Below are 16,400 nucleotides of genomic sequence, written 5' to 3' on the forward strand. Positions count from 1 at the left end.
TAGCAGTCATCCAGACCCAATACCTCATCTGTAATTGTGGCCCAAACGTGTAATTTGATTCATCCATGAGTTCCGAATATATCTACTTGGGGGGGTGTATTCTACTTTTTATTCTGCAGAAGAATTTTGTGCCTCTGTAGTAAGCAAAACTACAGTTTTGATTAGAGTGGCTAGAGGAATATCTTTGACTTCTTGCTAAGAAGTTTGTGCTTCTTGGAGGAAAATCCTAGAATAAATGCAGTCCTCCATTATGTCTTGGAATCAGAATTTGAAATATCTTAACAAGTACTTTTAAAAGAATTGATCATCTACTGTCCGCCTTTCCTAGTGAACTGCACAAGCCAGGGCAGAGTTTCTTGTGTCTTCACTCAGTCCCCAGTGGCTAGAACAGTGTCCCACCTGAAGCAGTGGTGGCACCCACTTCATTTGGCGCCAATGCCCAGGTGCCAAATGAAGACATTAAGATGCTACTGCCCTCTCTCATATTTCACATGCAATTTCGTGTTCCTGGGCCATAACTTCAGAATCCTCTTTTCGTTCAGTGATTTGAATTCAGCAAATATGAACCATTTTTGATTTTTCAATGAAGTGTAAACATATAGTAGGTGCACAATAGGCATTTAGAAAGTTGAAAAATATTGAAAGAAGCGTGATATGTATCAGTATTGCCACCTGGGGTACTTTACTGTCTAATCGTTTGAAACCTTCCTTTTTCGTCTAAGCAGAGTCATTTCAAAAAAAGCTTACTGGGGCTGGCCTGGTGGCGCAGCGGCTAAGTTCGCATGTTCCACTTCTCGGCGGCCCGGGGTTCGCTGGTTCGGATCCCGGGTGCGGACATGGCACTGCATGGCATGCCATGCTGTGGTAGGTGTCCCACATATAAAGTAGAGGAAGATGGGCACAATGTTAGCTCAGGGCCAGGCTTCCTCAGCAAAAAACAGGAGGACTGGCAGTAGTTAGCACAGGGCTAGTCTTCCTCAAAAAAAAAAAAAAAAGCTTACTGCCCTATTGGTTTACAAAAGAAAACGTTTATTGAAGTCTAAGAGCAGTCCACTTGAATCGGAGTCATTTTTACTAGCACTTAACCTTAAGGCTCGACATAGCAGTTTGAGATCCAAAGATTCTTTGAGCTCTTAAACATAATTTATATTTGATCATTCATTACTTAACAGGATCTCTGGTGCCGCATTTGAGCCTTTCTGGAAGTGGGGATTGTGGATTAAAAGGCCACTGCTGTACTTCCAAGGCCCAGGACTGTGCCTGGCATAGAATCCAGGGCTCAAGAGGGCCAGCCTCAGGGGTGGGTGTGTGACCTGGGCAGTCCCATGAGGCCCTGAGCTCAGAAGGGCCTCTGGGCTTGGTTCAATGCTCTGCTGTCTTGAAATTCTTAATTTTTGAACAAGGGACCCTGCATTTTTCTTTTTTGCACTGGGCTCTGCCAATTATCTAGCTGATCTTGATGCTCAATAAATATTTGTGACAAAAGGAGTGACGACTATGGAATTTAGAAGCTTAGATTTTACTTGTGAAAACATTGGTTTGATTGTGAACCTTAGTTTCCCTGTCTTTCTGAGGTGCAAAAAAAGTGGAAAACAGACTGGGTTCCATCCAATAGAGTATTTCAACTAGAATATTATTTTGAGGTGAATATGAATGGCCTTAAAAAAAAAAAGTCTCTCCAGAGTGTTCAGCATCACCTCTTGGTTGGGTTGGGCTAAGTAAAAATGCTGATAGAATGTGAGATTGAAGCTACCATAATGGGAAATGTAAGAAGTAACATCATCTCTCTATATTATTCTTCTCTTTCTATTCTCAGTTATATTTCAGTTCATGTTTATTTAACCATTAGCTTTTAAATATTTGACTGTTAAATATTTCTCCCTATTATCAGTGATGTAATTATTCACTAATTATGGATTTATTGATAATACTCAGTGTGTTAGATACTGGGCAGGATTTATATTATTATGTGTTTCTTTGTTTTCTGGAGAATGTGAATGAGTACATAAAATAATAGGAGAGAGCATACACATAGTAGTGGAAGGAACTTGCTGTGGCCATCTGGTCTTTCCTTTGCCTTCAGAGACAAGTCAGTCTTTTAAAAAAGATATATATTTAAGGCTCTCCTGGGATGTAAATTTCGTAATTCTTCTTGTGGGCCAGTTCTGTTGCTTAAACACATTTATGGCTGGAAAAGGAGCAGTTTGTGTAGAGCATGACCCGGAGTGTGGGTTTCAGAGCTGGGCTGCCCGGCTTTCTGCCTCGCCACTTTCTGGTTGTGTGACGTTGGGTGAGTTCCAGCATTTCTCTTAGCCTCAGTTTTCCTCATCTGTACAACGGGGATGATTCCTAAAACAGACCTCAAAGATTGTTGCGAGGATTAAATGAATTCGTGCATGTAAAGTACTTGGTCTATAGTGAGGACTTAGTACATGCTAGGTAAGGAGGCAGTCTTAAAAAGTGTGCTTATTTACTTATTTATTTACGTGACTTATATATCCTCAAGTAATAATTGAAAGCTTACGTCGATACCCTCAAAGACATCATGGTCTCGTGGGGGAAGTGATTTGCAATCCAAGGCTTAGAATATTGTGGAGTAAGTGTGGAAGCAGAAGGCAGTAGAAGGTTGGCCTGGAAGGAGCCCTGAGCCATCCTTCGGGGTGGGGTGAAAGGGAACATTCCCACAGCTGCCCCTCCAAGGGTCACTAGGCATCCAGAACAGCGTGGTGAGGGTTTGAGAATGCATGGGGATTTGGGGAATTCTGAGTAGTTTAGCATGGTCGAAGCTTAAAGGACAACTGGGAGATCCTGAGCAAGAGGGTAGAGATGTCAGCTGAGCCAGACCAGGAGGGTGTGGGCCAGCGAGGTCGGATGGCCACCAGGAAAGTCTTATCTAAGAAGCCAGGAGAGTCAGGAGCTTCCCCAGAGATGGCGTGAGGGCATTGCCGTGGGCTGCGGAGAGTTAAAGCAGAGAAGAGTTGAAAACGTGGCTCTCTCACTAGCAGAGGAGTGGCTGTTGCTTTTCTTGCTCACTTGCTTTTTAGTGCGAATGACTCTTTAAGCTCAGACTCCTGCTAAGTGTCGAGGAGACATTTAAATTAAACTTAGGAGTTATGACTAAAAGGCGATTGAGTCCTCAGATTATCCAGAGAAGGCTTACAATCTTTTCTCTCTCCTGCTTTCAGATGAGAATAAACCACCCGTTTCACATGATTTCACGGCCCGGCAGATTATAATCTTCATGAGGGAGAGGGCAATAGAGGCTTATTTATCACTATGACTTCAGAATCTGATCAAGAGTTTAGTTCACAGTGATAATTAAAAAAAAATTATGGAGTGCCAGGCACTTTTCTAAGTAGTTTACATGTGTTAATTAATTTAATCCTCATATCTTATGATCTCATCTCTTTAAATCTTTATCTTCTTAGGAGGCAGGGCTCTCAGCCTCCTCATTTTCTATATGAAAACACTGGAGAGGCTCAGTGTCTTGTGCGAGGCCGCAGAGTGAGTGTGTTCGGAGCTTGAGCTTAGAAGGCGGTCTGAAGTGAAACCCAGCCTCTTCATCCCGCTCGCACCTGCCTTCCTGCTGTGGCCCACTGTACATGGGCTGGATAAATGGGGGAATGAATGAATGAATGAATTGGGGAAAGAGGATGGATGAATCACTTCTTTATCCAGATTATTATTCTGAGTTTTAAAAAATGTTTCTCCTTATTGGTGGTAGATTCCTTTTATTTTTCTAAGGGAAGTTTATTCTCTTACTTCAAAGAATAATCCAGCTTCCAAATTCTTGAAGTTTAATATGTATTTGGGAACTTGTTTCTTGATAGTTGGGGAATAGCCGGCTGAACTCTCCTTCTGGTGTGGGTCATGGAATTTAGTATGTTGGGGACGGTAATCTAAAACACAAATGTTATCTGGATGGTGCGAGAGTGGAACACCACTGGAACAGCGCTGGACAAGCTCTGAACCCTTGGACCACGGCCAGCTCTGAGTGCCGTGACCTTTGGAAGCCAGGACTTAGAAGATACCAAGATAACTAAGGGACAAATAAGTAGCAGGGTACCACATAGGGGACATTATTCTTGTGTTTGACTTTCTTGTTAGCTGTAACTCTGTGAACTTATGTAGCAGTTATGCAAAAGAGGACAATAATTCTTACCTTTGGAGATGAATGTGAAAAGAAATGTTTGCTGGGCTTCTGTGAAGATTGCACTCCTGTATGTTTACAATCAGCAGAATAACGTTGTACGATGTAGCTAACTTTCCTACTATAGAAATACTTTTAAAAAGTTTATTTATATCTAAGGACATAACAATGTCCTTGGAAAGCTCTCTCTTTCTGCTCAGGATAAAGAATATGTAGAATGTTGTTTAACTTCTATGGTTCCATCTTGTGAATAGGTGATTCTTTGAGACGTTTCTGCCTTCATTGAGGATGAAGGTTCTTTGCCATTTAACATTAGTGACCCATATGGAGCTGGCGTGTATTTATTTACAATTTATTAATATTACTTGAGAATAGTCACACTAAATATGAAAGGAACAGAGTGAAAGACATGTCAGGGTATCTTTTTTAAACTAAATATAATTACAAATATTTTAAAATGCTACACTGTTCTTGCAAGATAACGTATATTGCATTTTATTTCCGAAAGCTTAGTGGGTTTGAGCATGGAGTTTGTTTATAGAAGGCAAATCAAAGCATATTTATAAAAGTGGGTCTTAATAGAATAGTGATAAGCTTAGCCATAGTATAAACTGCATTATGACCTATGTTTCATTCAGAGCAATGTGATTCTGAAAGAAAGGCCCGTGTGTGAGAAGAAGATTGCTGTGGACCTAGATGTACTTAGAAGATAATGTAGATGCTTCCTGATTTGAGCTGCGGCTGGTCAAGCAGATTCTTGATCTCACCAATGAGAATCAAGCAGGGTTCACCTTTTAATTTTTAAAGCACAATTATGAATCCAATTTTATAATAAAAAGCCCTGAAACTGGTGAAGAAAACCACTATTCTCTGAAAGAGAGTAGAGGGCATCTTATATAGTTCATACAAGGGGCATTTAACACTATTGGTTCTCATTTTCCTTTCATTTACTTTATTGAGATCTTGTTGAGGTAACTTACTTCGGAGGTCCTTATCATTCTTGAGAGTTCTCTTTGCTTGTGTTTTTGTAGACCTAAAATACAACCACGCTGGAAGTACACTGGAATTAAGAAAGCCGGTGTGAGTGGATGAGCATGTCGTTACGTCAGGTGGAGCTATGGGCCTGATGGGTGGCTGGCAGTCAGCAAAAACGTTTACGTCAAAGCGGAAGGGTATGTTTTAAAATTAAAACCATCTAAAACTATGTGTGACTTAAAAGTAAACTAGTGTAAATAGGGAATTATTTATGATGAAGAACACAGGAATGTGTTAACTGTAGATGTTTCTATTTTTTTAAAAAGTCATGGTGGGAGTGATTTAATCTGAGACTTCACGCTCTCTCAGTTAAATTGTTTTTGTGCCATCACTGTTTTCTAAATTATTGAATCTCTATGTGTCAGAGTTTGTTTTTACATTACTTGGTCCTGGGAAAATACGTGTATATAAGTTAAGGCTCCCTGTATTTATATAATTATATGAACGTGTTAGTTCTCTAAAATTGAAAGAACAGGATGTTTATTGGTGAATAAGAAGTCATTGTAGAGTGCTGTATTTTTACAGCTGTGCTTCGGGGTGTCACGTTCCAAAGAGGTCAGCTGGGCATGACCTCATGGGCATGAATCTTGGGGAGACAATTCTGGAACAGCCGCAGGCCTGCAGAGTTGAAAGCCAATGCAGAACGCCCCAATGCTGCAGTTGAGAGGCATCGCCTCTGTAAATGCTTGAGTAGGTTTTTCTTAGTAGCAGCTAAATTCAAAACGGAATCCAAAGATGAGAGGACCCAGGAGGGTGTGGGGCTCAGGAGGATGCCGCTCAAAGGAAGCGGCATTGCATCCGTGAACACTCGCTGGGCACTGTTGTCGTTTTAACACTGAGTTTGTTTAATACAAAAATAGGTAGGAAGGTAAAGAAGAGGGGAAGAAGGAAGAAGGTACTGAGCGGGGACAGTAGAGAGACCGTCATCGTTTCATGTCGTTACTAACACTGCTCTTGTTGAACTTATAGAAACATATTATGGTTTTGAGAGTGTGTGTGAAAAAAAGCTACTTGAGAAATAGAATTTGTTTATCTGATGTATGGATATGATTATTTTGGGGTTATTGCTTAGTGTTCTTGTCTACTTTGGGTTCCTTTGTAAATCACGTCTAAGGTTTGTGGCAGCTATTGGGTACACATAGCATTAGAAGTTGTTTATAAGATTCTTATTTAATAAAATAAATTCAGAAATACTAACATCTTCCTGTCATTTAGAAAAGATGTTATATTGTCTTTTACCATCACTGTTGGTGAGAATAACATTTGTTAGTGTGGAGTTCACGTGTGCTCATTGGCGTCACCATCTGCCGTGTGTGTGTAAGTTTTAGGTGGAAGTCTGCATGTGCCTTCTCCTGTCCCCTTCTCAGCACCAGCCAAGAAGGGCACTCTGAAAATTTTGAGGAAAATTTTGTGATAGGGCTGGGGTGACTAAGTGACTCTTTCATTTTGGTGATGTAATATCAGTACTTTATTTTTCTATTACTGGCATACTTTATTTTTCATGTCCAGTAGATTGATAATCCTGGAGAAGGAAGAAATGATGATAAAACCAACAGTACATCACATACGAAACTGTTACTTAACTTTCACTTACTCATATGTGGACTATTAGAATAAGAGTAGGAAAGAAGTTAGCAGCTAATTAGATTTGAAATTTTCAGTGATGTAAGTTAATAATTGTTTATGGCAGCATAACTGTTGACAATACCATATTAGAGAAAATGTATTTAAAATATCGTTAACCTAAACTGTGGCCAATAACATTTATTGTATGTCCACTCTGCTAGAGTAGAAGCCTTTTGGAAGTTAAAATATACCATACATAGCTGTCTAAAGAAAGAATTTCGATAATAGTATGATAGACAATGAAAACACAATAGCTTCCTTCAACACATGATAATGTTTGCTTACTGTCCATAAATTATTTAACAAATATTTATTGAGCGTCCATATGTGCCAGGCACTCTTCTTAGAGCTGGCGATACAGCAGAAACAACATAGGCGTGGCTTCAGCCCTTGTGGGGACATTGCTCTATATTAATCCAGGAATCATACAGATGAATAATTACAAATTATGCTTGAGTGCTACAGTGGAGATGAGTAAGGTGCTAGGAGGGAGGAGAAGAGGGGAGCTTCATCTTTTTGGTGAAGTCAAGGAAAGAATTTCTGAGGAAGGGGCGTCTTGAGCCCAGAGTGACTGATGAGTAGACATCACTAAGTGAAGAGGGATGGTGAGTTCTGCACACCAGCTGGAGCAGCTCGCACACGGGCTCTGTGATGGGTGGGATCATGGTTCCGATCAGAGAGAGAGGAGTGCTGCTGTGGCTGGAGCACCAAGAGCAAGGGAGGTGGAGCTGGGAGAGTGGCAGGGCCATTCCATGCGGAGTCTCATAAACCCAGGTGAGGATTTTGATCTTTGTCCTAAAATGAATGAAATGGGAAGCCATAGAAGTTGTTTAAGCAAGGGGATGAAAGGGTCAGGTTTACATTTGAATGTTACTCAGTCTGCTGAGTCACAAATTGGAGGATGCCAAGAGTGGATCTAGAATTAGTCAGGAGGCTATTACAGTAATCCAGGAAGTGGATTACTACACTGGATTACAGTGGAGTAGTGGAGATGGAGAATGGAGAAAAGTGGGGAAATTTGAGAGATTCCTAGGAGGAGAAATAGATAGGACTTGACGGTGGATTGGATACAGAGAGTGAAGGAGAAGAAATAGCCAAGAGTTCCTCTTGTGTGTGGCCTGAGCCCCTGAATGAGCAGGGGTGCCGTTCATTGGGATGAGATTCGCTGGAAAAGAGCCTGGTTTCAGGGAGTGGTGACTTTCGTTTTTGGACTTGTTGAGTTTAAAGTAGCTTTGAGTTATCTAAGTGGAGATGTCAAGTAGTCGGTTGGCCATGTAGGTCTAGAGGAGAGGACAGACTGGAGATAGGAATTTGGGAGCTATCAGCATACAGATGGTAATTGAATTGGGGTAGATGAGAGAGTGTAAAGGAGAGTATATGGTATGAGAAGAAGAGATGGTGTGGGGCTCACCCTGATGACACTCCAGCTTTTAAAGGCCTGGAACAAGGGCCTAAGCCCACCAAGAAGATTACGTACGAAAGGCTGACTTGAGAAGGACAACAATAGAGTCCACTGTCACAGCATCTAAATGAGGAGAGATGTTAGTTTTCCAGGCTACTCGGACAAAGTGCCACAAACTACGTGGCTGAAAACAGCAGAAATTAATTTTCTCACAGTTCTGGATGTTAGAAGTCTGAAATCAAAGTGTTAGCAGATTTCGTTCCTTCTGAGGGCTTTGAAAAAGGATCTGTTCCATGCTTCTCTCCCAGCTTTTGGTGATGGCCTATAATCCTTGACTTATGGATGCATCTCTCCAGTATTGGCCTCTATCTTCATGTGGCGTCCTCCCTGTGTCTCTTTGTCTTCACGTGGCATCTTCTTGTAAGAAGACTAGTCATATTGGGTTAGGGTCCCACTCTACTCCGGTGTAACTGTGTGTTAACTAATTATATCTACAACAACTCAATTTCCGAATAAGGTTACATTCTGAGATACTGGGGTTAGGACGTCATTGTCTCTCTTTTTTACTGGGGCGGGGCGGTGGGGGGGGCCGACACACAATTCAATGCCTAACAAAAGGATACAAGTGGTTTGCCTCTGTGCCCAGGGGAGGCAGTGACAATCAAGAGACAGTTCCCGTTCTTACACAGTGTTTTAATACAAGGTAGTATTATTCTGTCCAACAAAGGTCCAAATAAAGTGTGAATGGTCACTGAGGTGAATGTGATGGGTAGGAGTAGGAAGAAGACCAAATGACGGAGGCTAAGATGGGACAAATTTTTCTTAGAGGAAATGAGATTTGAATGGAGCCTTGACAGGTGGGGTTCAGCATTTAAATTTGTGGACAGTTGAGGTAGAGGGGGCATTACAAGAGGAGAAGACCTGCACAAAGTCTTGATCTGGAAAACTGTTTCTGGCCTTTGAAAAGTAGGAATCTGTTATACATAATTTAGCCTTGAAGAGCCTTGTACCTACTGGTTTCCCTTCATGTAAGGGATATTAGATGTTTGTGTGTTACGGGGAGCCCTTTGGCGTGAACAGGACTGGGTCGTACAGTCAATTGCTTTAGTCAACAGTTATTTATTGAGAACTTACTGTGTGCCAGACACGGGGCCAGGGCCTGGGGTTACATCAGATTCTGATTGGACGTTTAACCAACCCCCCAACACCTCTGCATTAACCATCGTTTTAGCACACCGTTTATGGGTAATCATGGGAGGATTCTGTCTTGTGACTGCGTCCATTTTCAGTTGTAAGTTTAATAGTGGTAACTAATAATAATTGAGCATCCTTCTCAGGGACAAAGTGCCATGGTAAATACTTAAGGTACATTAATGAACTTAATCTTTACCAAAACCCTATGAAGTAGGTCCTACCATATTTCATACACTCCAAGGTGCCATCAGTTGTAAGATGACATTTGACGTACCTCTAAGAAGAATGATAAAGCTTCCAATTAGTTGAAAGATGCCATTGATAATAAGACAGTCTGATTTCACAAATATTGAAATATAAAAAAAATGCGTATGTGTTAAAATTGGTGGACAACTTCAGTTTGATGGTCTGTGGTAACTGGAGTTGACTGATGAGGAAACAGAGGCACGGAGAAAGTAAATAGCTTGCCCAGGGTGACACAGGGATATGCGGTGAAGCCCAGATTCTAAGCCATGGGGCTGGCGCCAGAGCCCAGGAGCTTAGTCATCATTCTTCATTGCCTGTTCCGGGACTGCAAAATCCGAGCACATCCCCAGTGCCTTTTTTCATATCTGAGAGCCTGATAATGTTTCAGGGCTCTAGTCTGACCAAATTTGGGAGGATGGTGGCGGGAGAGCTGTGTGCAGAGGTGCAACGTGCTGCTGGTGATTTGACTGATCAAGAACTTTGCAGGGCTGGTCTTTTGGTTGGCCACTTTTTATCAATCTAAAATGTTAACGATGAAGAAAGACCATAATGGTGAAAGAGATGGGGGTGAAGGTGAGGATGGGGCAAGAGTGGGTGACTTTTCTTGTGGAAAATGATGCATCTTAAGCCCTGTTTTAAGTTTCACTTCCTGTAAAGGCCACCCTCGGCACCCCTTCCAGTCCTTATCGTGCATCTCTCCGATTGTCATCAGACGTGCTCTCACTGTTTTGCTTGGTTTCATTTCCTGTGAAGTTACCTTTCCTCTGGCCCGAGGTGGCCCCGTAGGTATCTCTAGCTTCCACAGCTTGTGGGAAACTGTCCAGAAGCTCAGTTAATGTGGGAAACTACATTAAAGTTGCTAAAGAAAACACTAAGCAGTGAAGTACAAATGTGATAATTTTTCTCTTCCTTTTGATTTTTTTCCATCTTCATAGACACTCCAGTGTGTCCTGATATTTGTGTTTTTCCCCGCAAGCAGGTTTTTAAAAAAAAAAAATCAGATATTCTTCATATTTCAGATAATTTGAAGCCATCCAAATGAAAACATGAAGGAAATTTATGTTTTTTTAGTGGTCCAGAAGTTCTCAGAGTGAAAGTAGTGGCTCTCATTTGGATCCCAAGACTTGGGTTTTTGAGGATGTTGTCATTGCATGAGTGAGAATCAAATTGATACAAACTTTCTGAAAAGCTCCTCCTGAGCTGTGCAGCCCACTTCCCACGGGTCACTGTGAGCACTGGTTTTGTCACCAATCTCTGTGTGCCAGCTGATAACGGTGTGATAGGGTGGTTGATAGAGAGCCCAGCACTCTTCTGATTTGTGTCAGCTCAGTACATTTTCGAACCCACTTGTAAAATAATGTGATTTTTCTCCTTTTTTTTTTTGCTGAGGAAGACTCACCCTGAGCTAACATCTGTGTCAGTCTTCCTCTATTTTATATGTGGGTCACTGCCACAGCATGGCTGACGAGTGATAGAGGTCTGCACACGGGATCTGAACCTGCGAACCTGGGCCACTGAAGCGGAGTGCACAAACTTAACCGCTATTTCACAGGGCCAGCCCTGATTTTTCTCCTTCTAAATGTGCAGCACAAGCAATATTTCCATCAAAGCAGTTGCCTCCTAGTAATGATTACGGAACATTGTAGACTCTTCGTATTTCTTTCTCCCTTTTATTTGTACATTTATATGAGCATTTTTTTTTATACGAACTCTGGGTGTTCTCATTAGTAATATGTTCTACCTAGTAACCTTTTAATTAAGAATATATCCTGTATTTATGGAACTCGTACTGTGTTAGTTGTGAAAGTGTGCTCAAATGAATATGACCCCCTGGCTTTGGGGAGCTAACAGTAGGGGGGATGGATGTGCACGTAATTATCAAGCTGGGATGAAGACAGCCATGAAAAGAGAGGTGTGATGAGCAGAGGGGGTGAAGGGACTTCTGAGGAGGGAGACTTGAATTTCTACTGAGGGATTTGCGAAGGCTTCTTGGAAAGGGACAAAAGTTTGATCGTTGTTATTGGCTTGTGTTTAGAACTATATGTAAATGACAATTGCTGTCTCCGTCGGGATCTGCAGTTGTATTTTTAGTTACCGTGATATATTTCAGTGATAACTCTGGAGCAGTGTGTCCCACTGAACTCTGTAGTGATGGGAATGGCCTATATCTGCGCTGGCCATGTGGTAGCCATTAACCACATGTGGCTTTGGAGCACTTGACATGTGGCTGGTGCACCTGAGGAACTAAATTCTAAATTTTATTTCATGCTTATTTTATATTTAAATTTAAACAGCCACATGTGGCTGTCATATTGGACAGTACAGCCAGAGGAAACGTGTGTATCACCAACCTAGTACGGGGATTTTGGGTGATCATTTTGATCACAAATCAAAGACTTTGATTTTTACTTTTCTTTCTTTCTTTCTTTCTTTTTTGTGAGGAAGATTGGCCCTGAGCTAACATCCATGCCAATCTTCCTCTATTTTGTATGTGGGATGCCACCACAGCATGGCTTGATGAAGGGTGTGTAGATCCATACCTGGGATCTGAACCTGTGAACGCTGGGCTGACGAAGCAAAGTGCACGAACTTAACCACCATGCTACCAGGCTGGCCCCAGATTTTTCTTTTCAACATAATTCGCCATAACTGCTGTTGCTGGAGCATCCACGAGAATACTCAAATGCAGTAACTCTTTATTGAGAAATAATGAGTGATGAGTTAACTTAGTCAATGACAGTCCCTCCACACACACTCTTGTGCACTGTGTGCTCGTCTGTGGAAGTGCATGCACTGGCGCACACACACACGCACACACATTTTGCTCCCTGGCTTCTTGAAATAGGAAGGGGAACAGCCCATTTTGAATGGCCTGCTGTTTTGAAGGACAGGTAATGAAATCGAGATCCTTCTCCTGGAGGAGGCCTCAGGCTGGCCAAGAAGAGTCTCTGATGGAGGGAGAGGCCAGCGCTGCCCTCCAGGAGGAGCTCTGCAGAAGGGGCTCAGATGATGCTCGCTTTCTTCCTCTAGACCAGGTGGAACAATACCGCCTCTGTCTGCCTAGAGAGAGAATACATCTGTAGAGGTTTCTTTTCAGGGAGATTTTGCCAAACCAAGATCTCAGCTTTTTTATCCTGCGTTGATGGTGTTACGAAGAGATATGATGTTACATATTTTCTTCTTGCTCTTAAATACCCTCTGGGAGTCTCCACGCCTCTTCAGGGACCCACCCTTGAAAATCTCTCAAGTTCTGTCCCAAACTTGTTTCAGAGGTCTTCCTGTGTGAGTTCCAGCCGTCTCCTGCTCAGTCCTCGCCTCTGCCTCTCGTGTTTATCTGCCCGCTATACGTGGGATGGCTGGGCACCATCCACGCCCCCTCAATGCTGCGTGTAGATGTTTTAAAGACTTTTTCCTATGTCTGTGTCTTCCTGATTAGAATAGAAGCCCCTTGGGCAGACGTGGTCTTCAAACTTTGTCTTCTTAACTTTTTAAACAATTTTGTTCAGTGCTTTGCAGAGTGGCACTCAATAAATACCGCAAACTGCTAGTGAAGAAGAACACTTGGGTCTGGTGGGCTCTGACTGGCTCTTCAGTGAGCGCTCTGTGATTGCCTAGGCCAGCGCTGTCAAGCGTTGTCACTCTCCACAGGCTCCCAAGGTGCTTTACGCGAGTTCGAGCTCTCAGGCTCCATAAATCTGATTCGCGAGGTCTGAGGTGGGGCAGAGGAAGCCTGAATTGTAAGAAGCGAATTGGGACATTCTGAGGCAGGTCATTTGAGGAGGACTCTGGGAAACGGTGATCTACATGTTATGATACCATTTCTAAATCCTCTGCTTAAAGAAACGTTCCCGGCAGTACGGATATTTCTTCTAAGCAGAAATGTAGGGTTTTTTTGTTTTGGGGTTTTTTTAGAAGGGGATGGGAGAAGGGTTCGGAAGTTTTGTGGGTGAAACATTTGCTTGAATGGTCTTCCCAAATGTCTGCCCGGGGTAGTGAGATAATAGAAATATCTCCTCAGAAGGAACCAGATAATTTCATCAAAACACAGTGATACACAGGACTTATTAAGCCTCCAATCAGAGCTTGTTTGTCCTTATTTTAGGCTCAGTTTTAACAGGCCGATAATCTGATCATCTAGAGAAGATTAGGAGCTGCACATTAGATGGAAGGAAAATAGTGTCGCTGGTAAAGGATGGCCCATTGATTGCAAAAGTGATAACAAAAGGCCTGAAAGTGAAGAAGGAAATAGACAAACTATAAAAGTCAGACTCAAGGGCCAGCCCGGTGGCACAGCAGTTAAGTTTGCACGTTCTGCTTCGGCGGCCTGGGCTTCACCGGTTCGGATCCCGGGTGCAGACATGGCACCGCTTGGCACGCCATGCTGTGGTAGGCATCCCACATATAAAGTAGAGGAAGATGGACACAGATGTTAGCTCAAGGCCAGTCTTCCTCAGCAAAAAGAGGAGGATTGGCGGCAGATGTTAGCTCAGGGCCAATCTTCCTCAAAAAAGAAAAGAAAAAAAAGTCAGACTTAAGATCTTAAAGAGGCAGAACAAAATGTAGGCCAATGGGGAAGCTGAAGATTGAGAGCAGATGTACTAGCCACGTGGCAGGAGCTTCAGAGGTGTCGCTGTTACCCCAGTTCACAGTAGCTGTTATTGATCTTTCTTCTTAGAATGTAGGTTCCACCAGGACTGAGACCATGCGTGTCTCATTTGCTGCTGTATTTCCAGAGCTTAACGTAGTGCTTCTCTTATAGGAGAGGCTCCAGAAGTATATATATGTCTGTATAAATATAGACATATTTATAAATATAGATAAATAAAGAGAGAGACTGCTATGATATCTATGTTCATGATAGTGACCCTAGTATTTTTCTGGTAAATCGATATAAAGAAATAAATAGGTTTGCTCTGATAATCTATGTTCATTGATGACGATCCTGAAAAATTTCTGGCTAAGAAGAGAGCCAAGTACTTTTAACTTTTTAGATACAGGTAAAAAGATCTCAAAACTTTTTGGTGTGTGATGGCTTATTCTGTGTGCTTAGTGTGTAATTCATTCCCCAGTTCTCTGCTCTTTATTATTGTTCGCCTTTCCCCTGCCTTGTTCGTGTTGAACCCTTAAAGTGCATGGGATTTGCTTTTCAGATAAGGAATGCCCTTTTATGTAGATGTATACTGAAATATTTTAATCACACTATACCAACGCCACGTGAATAAAGTACATTTCAGAGTCTCCACAAGTAATCAGATGAATTTCTGTGTACTAGGTAGAAATCTGTATACACCAGTTTGAAGTTATCTCTTCTATATAGCTAATGCCAAATCATGTTTTATCTGGTTAATCATCCTTTAATGGATCATCATGGTTTCCTTGGAGCATGATACGTCTATTAAAATAGATTTTTTAGCATGCATACTAATTAAGAAAATGTATATTTTGTGCTAGACAGACACATGGGCTCCATATAATAGAGAAAACCATATTTAGATCACTCTAAAATGGCGTAGCTGCTCTCCAAGTGTTTCAGATTTGTGTTCTTTAAACTTGCCCTTTAGTAACTTTGGTTGACTGAGAAAGGAAAATTATTTTTTGATATTATATAAAATACGTTAAATTGTGCTTGGTTACTTTGTACTTTGTTTCAAAACTGTGTTTTTAATCGGTTGTATAGAATTTTGAATTCATTTTCTCGGAGGGTCGTGTCTTACTTGAGGGAGACGGAGGTGATGAGGAGGTTCTCTTTTTCCAGATGTCCATGTTTGGTCAGAGGCAAAATTTTGAAATAAGAAAAAGTGTCTCTTTGACATTAACTTCCTACCACTTAGCACTCTCTCCAATCCAGTGGGTTGGAGGCACCAAGTTTTCAAAATTTAAGTCCTGGGCCTCCCATCGCTGTATTACGTTCCAGTCTAAACCACTCCTTCAGACTCTTCTAGTTCCTGAATCATCTGTTTCCTTTGTAATCAGAAGTCCCAGCCGACAGTCATTTCAGTAGCTGCTGTGAATTTGGCAATGGGCTTGGAGCCGTATAGAAAGAAGGGTGGATCCTTGTGTTCACATTCTCAGGAAGTTTACATGCAGTCTGGTATTGGTAATAAGACATGCATAACTAGCTCATTATACTAGAGGACGGAGATGCATAAAACAGGCATAAACCAAATGAAATGAAAGTTCAGAGAAAAAGATTACAACCAAATGTAGGAACCAGGAAAGGTTTTATGGAAGACGTAGGCCTTGAAGATTGGTTAGCATCTTGAGAAGCAAAGATGGGGTTGGGAGATCTTACTTCAGGTGGAGAGAACGTTACAAATCAAAGTAGAAGCACCCCATATTCACCCCAGAGGTGAATATTACTAAACTTTTGAGGGCACCGTTCTCCTAGGCTGTGATATAAATGGTGCCCTCTGTGGTTGTGCAGTATAGGGGCCCTGAGTGACAGTCAGGAGACAAGAACTTGCAGGGAGATGATCAGAGAATCATAAGCAGTATAGCCTGGATTGTATTGTGATGGATCTTGAATGAAAGAGTGAAGTGGTTTTACCCCTTCCATTGGGTTGTTGAACTAAAAGGCCTTTAATCCCTCCCAGATGCTGAGATTTTGTGCTTTTCTCTAATTCAGTTGGTGTGAGAAGCAGAGGAAGATTTTTGAGCAGTGACCTGGCTTGAAATTTCAGAAGATGAACATACAGGGTGAAATGAATTGAGAAGTGACAAGGCTTCGGTTGTCTGTAAAGTGGTTCT

The 16,400-nt window shown here is 41.9% G+C and overlaps 1 protein-coding gene across 5 annotated transcripts in view; it reads left to right on the plus strand.

Moving 5' to 3' along the window:
* Positions 1-16,400, plus strand: part of HIVEP2 (HIVEP zinc finger 2) — a 183,016-nt gene that overhangs the window by 21,263 nt on the left and 145,353 nt on the right. For all 5 annotated transcript variants that reach the window (XM_046669002.1, XM_046669005.1, XM_046669004.1 and 2 more), the window contains exon 2: positions 5,182-5,322. The gene's annotated coding sequence lies outside the window, so the exon portion shown is untranslated. The remainder of the gene's footprint in view (positions 1-5,181; positions 5,323-16,400) is intronic.

The sequence above is a fragment of the Equus quagga genome, chromosome 8, assembly GCF_021613505.1.
Source record: "Equus quagga isolate Etosha38 chromosome 8, UCLA_HA_Equagga_1.0, whole genome shotgun sequence".
Taxonomy (NCBI): domain Eukaryota; kingdom Metazoa; phylum Chordata; class Mammalia; order Perissodactyla; family Equidae; genus Equus; species Equus quagga.